At 42.5% G+C, this 14,106-nt stretch overlaps 1 long non-coding RNA gene across 1 annotated transcript; it reads right to left on the bottom strand.

Moving 5' to 3' along the window:
- Positions 1-12,788: 12,788 nt before the first annotated feature.
- LOC143485339 (uncharacterized) lies at positions 12,789-14,008 on the bottom strand. The gene is made up of 4 exons (XR_013122846.1): positions 13,867-14,008; positions 13,587-13,679; positions 13,386-13,470; positions 12,789-13,274 (listed from the first exon to the last, which is right to left on the bottom strand). It is a non-coding gene; the product is annotated as an uncharacterized LOC143485339 (long non-coding RNA).
- Positions 14,009-14,106: the final 98 nt, after the last annotated feature.

Below are 14,106 nucleotides of genomic sequence, written 5' to 3'. Positions count from 1 at the left end.
TAGACACACGCCCAAAAGGGAGGGGCCGGGGTCCTCAACGTGACACCTATGCTCAGAGAAAAGTTCATTATAGTGAGCAGAGGTTCTATATTGCTATGTAGTAGTTCTTTGTAGTAGACGAGATATGTGAAGCTTTTAGGGAAAGGCACATTTAATTCCTCTAAAAGCCTCTAAAAACACTACTTTGCAAGATCTTACTCATTGCACTGCCATACTGGTTATACATGTGTGGCATCCTCTTATGCACTATACCGGACTACGCCACCCCTTGGTTTAACCCTGGACCAAGAGGGGAGCTCAGCAAGGAATGTAATCAACACACAGGTTTTAGGAAAATACAAAGTTTATTACTTCCTTCTGAAGGTTGCATCAAAGTCATAAAAACAGAAAATACAACCTAAATGCTTAAATATGGGGCCTATACAGATATTAAAGCTGAGAAGCAATCAATCAAATTTTATTTATATAGCGCTTTTTATAACAGTTGTTGTCACAAAGCAGCTTTACAAGTGCCGAGTCCTAGCCCCCAGTGAGCAAGCCAAGGGTGACAGTGGCAAGGAAAAACTCCCTAGTTTTTTTGCATGAGGAAGAAACCTTGAGAGGAACCAAGACTCAGGGGGGGAACCCATCCTCCTCTGGCCGACACGGTCACCATGACAACAACAACAATTTAGACAGAAAGAAATAAAGAAAAGAAAAAGATATAATAATGTCCATCTTGGTGTAAGCATCCGGTTAGGCAGGAAGTGGCCGGCCCAGGATGGATCGCTTGTCTCTCCTCATTTCATTGTTCCTCAAGCAGGCGGGCAGCCATGTGGAGAAAATAAAATAGGGAAAATTTGCTCTGTATGAGGACATATACAGGACAGATGAAATTAAACACATTTCTGGAGTGTGGCAGCAACTCCGGCATTAAGTTAAATTATTACAGCCTAGCATTCTGAGACAATGGCATCCATCCACTGCACTGTCAACAAACTTGAGTGACCACGAGCAGTGACAGGACGACAGCACCAGCGCCCCAGTCTACCATAAAACCCTTCGTCTATGAACCCCTGGATCAGTCGGATCAAGATTTGGTTTCTTGATCAGAGGTTTAATAACTGCTAATTTACATGATTTGGGCATGTGACCTATTGTAATGGATGAGTTAACTATAGTTAGAAGAGGTTCAGTTACAGCTGGTAATACCTCTTTTAATAACTTTGAGGGAACCAAGTCTAGTGTGCAGGTAGTACAATTTAAGGAAGAAATTATTTTCTCTAATTCTGATTGTGGGAGTGGATGAAAAGCATCAAGTTTTTCTCCCAGTATGTAATTTAAATCAATATCAAATATCAACCAACCCATGATATTCAATTGCACAGGTGAGAAAGCCCCCCTAGAAACCATACAATGTATTCTAAGCACAGCAACCTCACACTATATTACACTATCACACCAATAATTCCTCCAAGAACAATCACCCTTAGTTGGTATCCCCAAACCCCTAAAAGCAGTAGACTCATATATGTTAAAATAACTGATTGGTCCAACAGTACAGGCCTTTGGGCTTCTAGTTTGTGAATGACAACAGTCTTAACAGTCAATACTGATACTACAAATGGTTGATACACTAAGGAAGGCCCAGCCTCCATGATTAAAACCCTGAGATTTGAAACCCGGCAGCATAAGGGGCAGTCTAACAGTTATAAAAGAATTTTTAAAAATGGTACACAAAAAACCCAACCAGCACAGCTATCCAGAACCAAGGTGTCTCCTCTACAGTTGTCTCTCACAATGGGGCAGAGAAGGACAATTCGGTACTAGATATACTTAAAGCATGGTATTCCAAAAAAATGCAACATACCTTAAGTGTAACGTACTGACCAGTCGGAGAGGGATCCAAATGCAGAAGAATACAGCTTTTATTTAAATGAAACACTTGTACAGAAAATGGCAGGTGAATCACCAGCACTAGGATCAGTAGGGCAGGTGAATCACTAGCACTAGGATCAGTAGGGCAGGTGAATCACTAGCACTAGGATCAGTAGGGCAGGTGAATCACTAGCACTAGGATCAGTAGGGCAGGTGAATCACTAGCACTGGGATCAGTAGCAATAGCGTTTTCTTGGGGTGGTCAGGAAGGTCCAGGGTCATAACGGGGGAGCAGAAGTCAGGAAGTACAGAGGGACTAGGCAGGAGACGAGGTCGGGGACGTAAGCGCACAGAAGATCAAACAGGTAACAGAAACGTTCGGTATGCGGCACGTGTCAGCAATACGTTGCGACTAGGAAGTGGAATGAGGGCGTAGAAGTATGGTAGAAAGGGGGCATGGTAATGAGTGACAGGTGAGGCAGTTCCAGGGGAGATCAGGTGGCATTCCTTACACTAAGCATAAGCACTCAGACCAAACACTGCTACCCACGCTGTTGCACTGAGGTTAGCTACACTGTATTAATTGCTCCAAGGACCCCAGAGTGCCTCTATATATGCCTGATTCACCTGGTCTGGGCTAGCTCCCTAATTGCCTGTCTCCTCCCAGGTGGAAAACCCAAAAGGAACAACCTAACCCAGAGCTGTCACGGTGAGGCAGCCCCCTACCGGTCGCCTCCGTCCACAGTGGCTGTTGTTGTTGTTTTGTTACGTCGTGTGCGTCCCTCAGGTGGGCGGAGCCCATGATCCGTCTCACCTGAGGGTTGTTTGTTTGCTTATATATGTCTTGTCTTTGTACCAGTTGACCGCTGGTCATTATATCCTTAATTTGGACCTATGTCACGGGTTTTTGGTTTGCGCACTTTCAATTAAACCATCCTTTTTTCCTGAGACTTGGCGTGATCGCTTCCATTTTATTTCGCACTCCCTGCCTGCCACAGAATGACCAGCCACTTTCGGAAGCCACCAGTCTCTTTTACTTTCTCCTTCGTTCGTGGACATGTCTCGTGGTAAGTGTTTGTCTGCGTGGTGTTTTGTGAAGAGTTCCGCCGTGCCTATGTGTTGTGTTTGTGGCACGGCGAGGACCAGGGCTGTCTGCCCTGGGAAAACTCTTCGTGTTTGTTGTATGTAGTTGAAGAGCCCCGCCGTGCTTAGATGTATGTGTGTGTAGCACGGTGGTGACCAGGGTAGTCGACCCACGGCTCTTCGTGTTGTGGGGTTGTCGTGTTGGGTGTGTGTGAATAGACGTGTGGATCAGTGCGCTAGCTCGTTTGTTAATTGTTAAATGTTGTGTGTGTGATGCGGTCGCTGCTCGTCACGGTCGCCTCGCTCCCCGTGTGTCTTGTGTTTTATGTGGGGAGCGACTGCGAACTTGAGCGGCGCGTCACTATTGTTTGTGTAGAGCGCGCATGTGTGGGTCCCGTCCGTTTGCTGTTTGCACCATTTGTTTGACTAGTCTTTGCGTGTGTGTTTTGTCCTAGCGTGCATGTGAAACAGTGCGTGTAATTCCACGCATGCTCCTCCCCAGCCCCGTCGACAGGGGGGGACAACCGGGTCTGTTGTCCCGGGCCCCAGGGCCAGGGGGGCCCATCAAAGAGCCCAGCAATTTATTTTTTATTTAAGTCTATAATTTTTAAATAATCTTGAAATCTTTCATTAATGTAAAATTCTGTACTCAAAATAAGCTCAATGGCTAAAATATATATGTTTTTTTTTACCTATCTGCATATTTTCCATTAAGTGCATACACCCCCGCCTCCCACTGGAAAATGGTTTGATCCAGCACCGACCGTAACCGGCTGGTACCCGCCCAACAGCGGGAAATACACGTGAAACTTTCTTGTCCCGGGCCCCAGCAAGACTGTCAACGGGCCTGCTCCTCCCCTTAAATGTGTGTTTGGGGGGGGGGGGGGGGGGGGACCGGCTGTGGTCCCGTGCTACGGGGTATGGCACGGAGGGCGTCGCTGTGGCGCGTTTGTGTTGCATGTTGGTGTGTGGTTGGGTGTGTGTGTGTGTGTGTTCTGTTTCTGTGCAGGTGCTTCCCCCTGGTGGTGTCGTGGTGTTCCTGGACCTTGTGGGGGTCTCCACCTGGCAGGAGCCCCCTTATGTTGTGGGGTGACCGGAGCCCGGTCATAAAGAGCCACTCCCTAGAGGGCTGGGGCCCCCGGATGTTTGGGGACCATGGGGCTCCGGTCTGAGAAGCTCCTGCTGAAGATGGAGATCCTCCCTCCTGCCCAGGGTGACCAGGAGGCCCTTGGGGCTGCTCCCCAGCCCGCGTCGGGGGTGCTCTGGGCCTCGGTCTCTGGCACTCCTGGGTTGGGTGGAGGAGTCCACCTTGCGATGAGGGGCCCCGGGAGGGGTTGGCTCACCAGGAGGCTGGGGTGACCCCTAGCAGAAGGCAGGGGTCAGCTCTGGGAGGAGGTAGGTCCAGGAGGTGACGTAGCCACGCCCCAAGGAGGTAACCTGCACACACATACACCTCGGACGGACAAGGAGCCGTAGCTCCTTGTCCTCACACTATGTGGGGCTAAGCGGCCGAGTGTTAGGGCGTGAGGGCCCTGTGACCGACCGGGGCGTGGTTTTGTGTTGGTAACGGCCCAGTCGGTCCAGGGTCCCGCCTAGGGAGGTGAGCTAATTATTGTGTGTGTTTTGTGTTTCAGCTCCTGGATTGCAGGGGGTGTGTTCCTGCCTGTCCCTACCTTCCTGCCCCTTCATGTTTTGTGTGCAGCCGCTGTGTGCCACACACCCAGTGGAGGCCGCCTCCGTCCACAGCGGCTGTTGTTGTTTTGTTACGTCGTGTGCGTCCCTCAGGTGGGCAGAGCCTGTGATCCGTCTCACCTGAGGGTCATTTGCTTATATATGTCTTGCCTTAATTTGGACCTATGTCACGGGTTTTTGGTTTGCGCACTTTCAATTAAACCATCCTTTTGGAGTTCCGGTTATGGCGTTGGGCTAGGTGGTCGCATGGCGGAGCTCTCCTGACCGAAGGTGTAAAATGTAATAGTTGGACAACAACAGAATACTGCTCTCAGCGCAAATATTCAGAAAATCCTATTTTCACTTCGATTTGCAACTAATATGCCATCAAACAAGCCTCCTAAGTCATCGAGGATGACTACAAATTTGGACGCTCCTTCCAGCCCAGCACGACTAGCATCAGGTGCTGAGGCCAGTGGCAACTTAGCTGACTCCAGCCAAATTATCACTGCTATCGAGGCGATGAAGGAGGATTTTGTGTCGAGATTTGATGGTCTTCTTGGCGCCATTCAAGGAATACAAGGCGAGCTGAAGGAATTATCAGGACGCATAACAGAAGCCGAGGAGAGAATTAGCAGTAATGAAGACGAAATCACGTCCCTACGAGCTCAGTCTCACTCAATGAAAACGACAGTGGAGGAGCTGACGCGGCAAGTGGACGACTTGGAAAATCGGGCACGTCGCTCAAATCTAGACTGGTCGGCCTCCCTGAAGGAAAAGAAGGGACTGATATGTGTGATTTTCTTGAGAACATGATCCCCGAAGTGCTTGGTGAGTTCCCAAAACCATTACTTATCGAAAGGGCTCATCGAATAGGCAATGTGCAGTTGCAGTCTGACAACGATCGACTCCCCGTGCGCCCGAGGGTGATAATGATGAAGTTTCTAAACTACGCTGATAAGGAACGTGTTATGAAAGCGGCAAGAGACGCGGGCGAGATAAAATACGACGGGGAGAAGATTCTGTTTTTCCCTGACATCTCCACTAGCCTACGCAAACGGAGGCAGGTCTTTGATCCGGTGAAGAAACAGTTGGCCGCCCTCTCGTACCCGACTCTGCGCTTCGGTGTTATTCATCCTGCTACACTGCTAATCACCTTCCAGGGAAGACGACACAAGTTCGATAACGCATCGGAGGCAGAGAAGTTCGTTCGGCAGCTGGAAGTCACTAAGTGAGCTGACACTGAGCAAGTTGACACTAGTGAAGTGGCATTGAGAAATCCCCCTTTCTCTTCTTTGCTGACTATCGCCAGTTAAGATAACAACAAAATGGACGGTGAAAGCATTGTAAAGTAAGCATTTACAAGTATCCAACTAAGAATGTTATAAAGTTTTTGTTTGCACTTTTGGTGAGGCTCTATGGAGCTCAACAGGTATGCTGTTCCTCACTGTATCTTGGGCAGTGATGTCAGTAACGCGTTACTTAGTAACGCGTTACTCTAATCTTACCACTTTTTTCGGTAACGAGTAATATAACGCGCTACTATTTCCAGTCCAGTAATCAGATTAAAGTTACTTATCCAAATAACTGTGCGTTACTATTTATATTTTCCCTAGTAAAATATAGTTTTGCTTTCTTCTTGGCTCAGTTCTACTTTTGCGTCTGACCGTAGCGCTCGACTCCGCACGCTGCGCGCGACCCTGTGAGAGCGCGAGCACGTTTTACAAGTCATTCTTTGCTGTGTCCTCCCGTAACGATATGTGGTAGTATAAAGAAACACACCTCAAAAACAGGGGAAGGAACATTTACCTGATGAATTTTAATGTTGCTTTGTGTTCCACGTTTGAAAAGTGCTGGAATTTTGACTAACGTCGCCTACTTTAAAATGCTTGAAATTGTAATGGTATTTCGTTTCACAAGCTGTCTGACTGAACTGGGGTGGGTTTCCCGAAACGTTCGTAGCTTCATACGAGGTTACGAAGTACTTGGCGCTACGAACGTTTCGGGAAACCCACCCCAGTTCGCTTGTATTACGTTTACAAATAAATTTACAAATAATACCGCGCAGCTACACAAGCGTAATGTCAGGAGATACTGTAGCGACTCCTACTCCTCACGGTGAGTCTTGCCCTTTAAGTGACACTGGGGGGCGGAGCCTGCGCGCGCCAGGGTTGCGTTATCAATAAAGTTTCCCTCCTCGGGATTTTTGGATTAAGCAGTTTCTGCCTCGGTTACCGAACCTGTTTCAATACATTGTTACTGTTAAAAATGCACTTCCAATAAAGTGAGTATTGGAAAAATTTATTTTGCTGCTGAATGTAACTACTAAAGTAACTTGTAATCTAACGTAGTTACTTTTAAAATCAAGTAATATGTAACGTAACTAAGTTACTTTTAAAAGGAGTAATCAGTAATCAGTAATCGGATTACTTTCTCAAGGTAACTTAGCCATCACTGATCTTGGGTATGGGTGGACCAGCTAACCTCCATAACCTGGCTCCACTATGGAGTCATTGAGAATCTTATATGTGGGAGGGTTATGTGTATTTCATTTGGGGAAATGCACAGGTTCACGTTCATGTTTCTTACATTTATAGGCACAGTTTATTGTTTGTGTGTATGTTTTTCTTTTTCTTATCACATCTCCCCTTGGCTCATTAGTTACTTTAGCAATAGGCCCACTGCTTTCAGATGTACAGCATTTCAACATGTCTTCTAAACTACAATGTACCTCCTGGAATGTAAGAGGTTTAAATAAGCTTGTCAAGTTAAAACAAGTAATGAGTAGGATTAAACATATCCAGGCTAAGATAGTGTTTCTTCAAGAGACACACTTGACCCCAGATGATGTAATTAGAGTTAGAAGACGATGGCCTGGCCATGTCTTTTCTGCTTCATTTAGTCCACACTCACGTGGGGTAATAACTCTAATTCATAAGTCTGTGCCTTTTCAACTTATTAATGTGGCTGAAGATAAATTTGGTAGATATATTATTGTTCAATGTGAAATCCTATCACAAAGATTTAACTTAGTCAACTTGTATGGCCCAAATGATGATGACCCTTCATTTTTCAGACACTTATTCCTAACCTTGGCTGATTTGCCTGGTAGTTATATTATAGGTGGAGATTTCAATTGTGTTCTCCAACCTAAAATGGACCGGACTGATGCCTCTCATAATCAGACCAGAAAGGAGTTATTTTACTTTATTAAAGAATTCAATTTGATTGACGTATGGAGAAAAGCCCATCCTGATAAGTCAACATTTTCTTGCTACTCGAGTACCTGTCAGACCTTTTCTAGAATAGATTTCTTTTTAGTTTCTGCCAATTTGACATCTATTATTTCAGATAGTTGGTATGATAGTATAGTAATATCAGATCACGCCTCTGTTTCATTTAATTTAACCGCACCCAAAGCTTTTCTTAGGCCTGCTAGATGGCGCCTTCAATCATTCTGGCTGAAGGATCCAGACTTTTTGCATTGTATTGGAGCACAAATTGACTGTTACTTTGAATTGAATACTCATCAAACGTCTGCTGCTGTACGTTGGGATGCCTTTAAAGCATTCTTGAGAGGTCAGATGAAAAGCTATACTAGCTTTAAGCACAAAAGTTGGAAGAAAGAGTTGGAGCAATTAGAAGAAAAGATAAAAAACATTCAAAAAGATTATCTTAAAAACCCATCTGAGGCATTATTTAAAGAACTGAATGAAAATAGAGCTAAGTATAATGTACTGTCAATAAACAAGGCAACCAAAAGCCTAATGAAATTGAAACAATCTTACTATGAGCAAGGTGAAAAAGCCAGTAAGCTGTTGGCCTGGCATATTAGGCAGTTGGAAACTGAGAGGACAATCAATGCAATCACAACTGAAGAGGGTTTAGAAACTAGTGACCCACAGGAAATTAACAGAACTTTCAAAAAATTTTACGAAGAACTATATCACACAGACTGCTCATCTACAACTATTGAAACACAAAAGGAATTCTTAGATTCGTTATGTTTTGCAACTCTAGATGACGACTCTGTAAAATCCCTGGATTTGGACCTAACTGCTGAGGACCTATCCCTGGCCATTTCCAGCATGAAGGGAGGAAAAAGTCCGGGACCTGATGGAATTCCCATTGAATTATATAAAGTATTTAAAGATAAACTAATACCTCCTCTACTAGATATGTATAATGAATCTTTGGTTAACGGCTCCCTCCCTCCATCTCTTAACATGGCAGAGATTTCACTCTTGTTAAAACCAGGAAAACCATCCTCCCTGTGTATATCATACAGACCAATCTCACTTCTTAACAACGATCTTAAAATTCTCTGTAAAGTGTTGGCTAGACGGCTCGAAACATTCTTACCACAGATGGTCCACTCTGACCAGAACTGTTTCGTTCAAGAAAGGCAAGGTTTTCACAATGTACGAAGAGTGCTCATCATAATCTTTGAAAAATCTGGTTGTCATGACACCGCCATTCTGTCTCTAGATGCCGAGAAGGCTTTTGACAGGGTGTCGTGGCAATACCTATTTGAAGTTATGCAAAGATATGGTATTAAAGGGTCATTTCTTAGTTGGATTAAACTAATATATGCGGATCCACAGGCCATGGTGTTAACCAATGGACTGACTTCCCAGCCTTTTCATCTACTACGGGGCACAAGACAAGGCTGTCCTTTATCGCCATTGCTATTTACCCTGGCTATTGAACCACTGGCTATGGCAATCCGCAAAGATCCAAAAATAGAGGGCATAAAGATTGGAGATGTAGATCATCGTATAGCACTTTACGCAGACGATATTCTTTTATTTTGTTCTAATCTGAAACATACATTACCCACTCTACTAGACTTGATTAAGGTATTTGGGTCTTTTGCAGGTTATAAGATTAATGACAGTAAATCAGCAATTATGTTCATGAATGAAAATGAGGCACAAAATCCTCCAATACACAGTCCCTTTCTGATTTCCCCAAAAGGCTTCTCCATGCGTTGATAGGATTGTTCCCGATAATTATACCCCTATGGTGGAAAAGGTAACTCAGCTTGTGAACAGATGGACAAAACTCCCAATCTCTATGATAGGACGAGTGAATGTTCTTAAGATGTCAATATTACCGAAGTTTTTATACCTCTTTCAATCAATCCCGCTTGCACCACCATCATCTTTTTTCCCCTCATTACGAAAGCTTTTTTCTAATTTCATATGGAATAATAGGCGCCCCAGGCTCAGGCTATCACTTCTGTATTTACCATATGATAGAGGCGGACTACGGCTTCCTAATGTAACGTGGCTTGCACCACGGAGCGAGGAGACGGACACAATCGCTGAGAGGAGCGAGATTTATTAAAGGGGATACCATACTCGTCGTCAGAAAGCCAGGCAGGGTCCATAACGGGAGGGCAGTCAGAATAGCAGGCGAACACGGGCATAACGAAGACAGGGGAACACGAGAACAGACTATGAATCAAAAAAACAAAAAAACACACGACGGCCAGGTATACAATCAAACGGTCCAACATCCAAAATATCAAACACCAGACAAAGGACAAGAGAGACTCAGGGGTTTATATACATGGGACAGAAAACGAGGGACAGGTGTGAACGATAATACAGGGGCGTGGTAACAAACGAGGAATCACGAAGACAAACGAGCTGGGCGGGATGAACAGGCAGGGAACACGGACATAAGGGAACCCAGAGTGGCAGCTACGAGAGGGGGCGTTGCCCTACGTGACACCTAATCTTCAGTGGTATTATTGGGCAGCTCAAATTAGGGCAGGGATGTTTTATTTTGATAATAAGAGTCCTCAATCCTGGATTTCAATTGAATCACATCAAATCAATATCCCCCCAAACTTATATATGTACTCTGCCAGTAAAAACACACTAACTAGCAAGACAAAAAATCCTTACCTTAAAAATACCATATCAGTCTGGTTTAAAGTTTGTGCACATTTAGCTGAGCCTACACAAACATTATCACAATTTTCTCCCATTTATGGCAATGATGCCTTTCAACCTGGTAGATCGGATGCAGGATTTAAATTCTGGGCATCTCGAGCTGTAGCTACAGTAGCTGACCTATATGATGATAGATCTGTCTTCATGTCATTTGAAGTACTTCAATCCAAGTACACAATCCCTTCCAAACACTTCTTTAAATATTTACAACTAAGAAGCTTTATCCTAAGTCGCCAAGGCTGTGACTTACAACTACCCCCTCTTTCTACTTTAGAAAAAACTATTCTCAATTTCTTACACTCCAGAGGACAGGTCTCTTTATTGTATAACCTCCTTGTCAGCAAGTCCTCAGAATCATCATATAATATCCTTCAGGCTTGGAAAACAGACTTACAGGAGGATATCACAGAGGAAGACTGGTCTGAAGCACATACATTAGCTCAGTCACAAACCATAAATACAAACTCAAAATTACTACAATACAAATGGTTGAATAGACTATACATTACTCCAGCCAAGCTACATCGATTTAATCCCAATATTCCAGACACTTGTTTTGAATGTAAAGCTGACAAAGGGTCTTTATTTCACTGTATGTGGGAGTGTCCACATTCCTTGTCATTTTGGAAGAAAGTGTTAGAGGTTGCTAGCCGGATCATCAAAGAGGAGGTGCCCCTTAAACCAAAACTATGCCTACTGCACATCTATCCAGAAGACTTTACCCCCTCTAATGATGTACAACATTTGTTGAATATCTGTTTTCTAGAGGATAAGCGCTGCCTGGCCAAGGAATGGAAAACAGAGTTGTCCTGTGTTTTGGCACAGTGGCTGAAAGGAATGTGTTTTTATTTTGCTTTAGAGAGAATTAGTTATACCACAAAAGGCAAGCTAGACAAGTTTTGGAGGATTTGGTACATATTCTGTGACTTTCTTGAAAGTAATAATATTAAAGTAGAAGGCTGGGATACTGTTGGAATTTGAAATGAGCCCCCCCCCCTTATTTTATTTGATTCTACTCTAATTTATTATCACTATTATTGTCATTATTATTATTGTCATCAATACTACTGTTATTGTTTTTATTCTATTTAATTTTCTATGTATGTATTTTCCTTTTTCACCCCTAAAGTGGATTACACTACGAGGACTTCCTGTCTTCATGAGTCGTTATACCTTTATACTAGGTGGACAATTTCATGGAGCTCAGGCCTTTAGGGGAGACTTTTTGTATCATTTCAGTTTGTGCCTTGGATTTTTGGATTGCAGTATGTTTTGTATAAAGTAGAAAACCTTAATAAAGAGATGTTTAAAAAAAAAAAACATCCTTTTTCCCCTGAGACTTGGTGTGATCGCTTCCATTTTATTTCGCGCTCCCTGCCCGCCACAAGAGCTACACATTTAATAATGAGCTAATTAACTAAAATTGACTGAAATTAACTAATTGACATAGCGAATTACATTTTTATTAGTATATAATATATATTTTTAACCATGCTTATAATCTATATGTAGACCTTCTGGTACCTCTGAACCTTCGAGTAGTACTCAGTGTCTCCACTATTATATGGACACTCCTAAATATGGCTGATCCATATTGGCCTCCTTGATGACTAAGGCAAAGCTAAGATGGTAGTACTTCTGCAACATGCTCAACACTTCTCCGTACTAACATTAACTTGTTTCCAGTGCTAAGGCTGCTGTAAATGTGGATTATTTGAAAGTTGCTGGAAGTGCTCAATCACATTTGGAGTTTCTCATGATATGTTCAAATAAATGGTTTACTGCTTATCTAACACCATCAAGCAAACATCTAAGCACTGAAACGAGTGGTTTTGCTGTTTTACAGAATAAATATTGCTGTGGCTTTTTTCAGGTTTAAACACTTGTTTGTTGGCCTATGGCCAGCAGGGAGGCTCAGTGGAGGTGGAGCCAGCGTGCTGAAGCAGAGAGGTGAAGGGCGTAAATATTGTACTTATTTGAATTTCCCATCCAGGTCCACTATTTTCAAGCCTACAGACCACAGCTTTAATGTGTGTTCAGTGCCCTTCCCCAAATCCCCTATTACATGTTTTTACTTTCCTAATATATGCACATGATCATAACCTATTATGACAATTTAAGAATTTGCTGAGCTGATGAGATGTATAATTCTATATTATTCAAAGGTTTAACACAAAGGTTTTCTTTTTAAAGAGAGGCTTAACCACTGTAGTTTTAATGGTCCACAAAAGCTGTCAAGAGCTAAAGCTGTGTTGGAGCTAAAAAAAATTGTTACAATAGAATAATAAGGTTACAAACCTTATTGCAAGGCAGTTCAGGTTGTCTATTATTTGACAAGTGGTGATGATTTGAGTAGTGGTGATGTAATACATGCTTAAAATAAATTTATAACATACATATCATTCAGGACATAGAGCTAATATTTATCTTTCAAATTATATAAGCAATGCTGAAATGGATCAGTTAAATTTATTGATAAGTGACATGTAATTTTGTATGTTCTGTATTACCATTTTTATACTTTTATTGAATAACAAGGCCCATCCGATAATCCTAATGTACAGTATAGTACATTATACCAATCAAATATTAATGATACATTATCATTTGGTTTATTTGTTTCAGCTGTGTAACAAGATTTGGAATAGTTGATCATCTGGTTTATCTGGTTAGATGCCCACTGCTTCAATGCTGCAGTCTCTAAAACACACATAAAAAACTACTCATTTTACCACCATTTAATATCACAGAGGAGATAGTAAAATTGCATTTACTGGCAATTTATGGATCACAATTAATTAGATGACTTACTTTGAATGTAGGTTTTTGACTTTTTTAAAACCTTGTCTCACTTTGCGTTTTTTTGTTTTCCTGAAAGTTTCATCATCAGTTCTCTCTAATCAGAAAAATAAAAATCGTAAATATATTTATACAAAAAAACAAGTAACATGCAAGACAAAATTATTTTGTTCCTAGTAATTTGTTTGCTGATATTACAGCAATCACACTCACATCATGCAAAGTCAGCTTTGCAAGAATTTTGCCCACTGTTTCTGTATCCGTGTGTGATAAAGACATGTAATAGTCACTGGGTGGTGTCGGTGTCTGTATAAAGAAATCACATTTCAAAATTGCTAATTTCAGATGCTATTTTAATTAGTGACAGTTTATACAGAATAAGGTGCACTTTTTGTTTATATATCAACAAATTATCAGAGAACGTGAGTAGGGTATATATTACATTTAAGAAAATGTCTTTTTATAAACTAGCATCTACAACTTTTTACCTTACCTCATTTGAAGAGAGTACCAGAGAAACACACAAGATACAAATAAGTAATGCTGTTCTCATCGTGACTAATTGCATTGATATGTCAACATATGTCAACATGTATTGCCTCACAGGATTTGGATGTCTAAAGTCTAACAAACTAATGTCTGAAGTGTTTTTAATGCAGTTGACCAGGGAGGAGCTAATCATGAACTAAAGGTCATTCCCTCACAACTAAAATATTCAGGGGGTTTAGTTAAT

The sequence above is a fragment of the Brachyhypopomus gauderio genome, unplaced genomic scaffold, assembly GCF_052324685.1.
Source record: "Brachyhypopomus gauderio isolate BG-103 unplaced genomic scaffold, BGAUD_0.2 sc34, whole genome shotgun sequence".
Classification (NCBI taxonomy): Eukaryota; Metazoa; Chordata; class Actinopteri; order Gymnotiformes; family Hypopomidae; genus Brachyhypopomus; species Brachyhypopomus gauderio.
The sequence above is the reverse complement of the archived record's forward strand: the minus strand, read 5'-3'. Positions and strand labels throughout refer to the sequence as shown.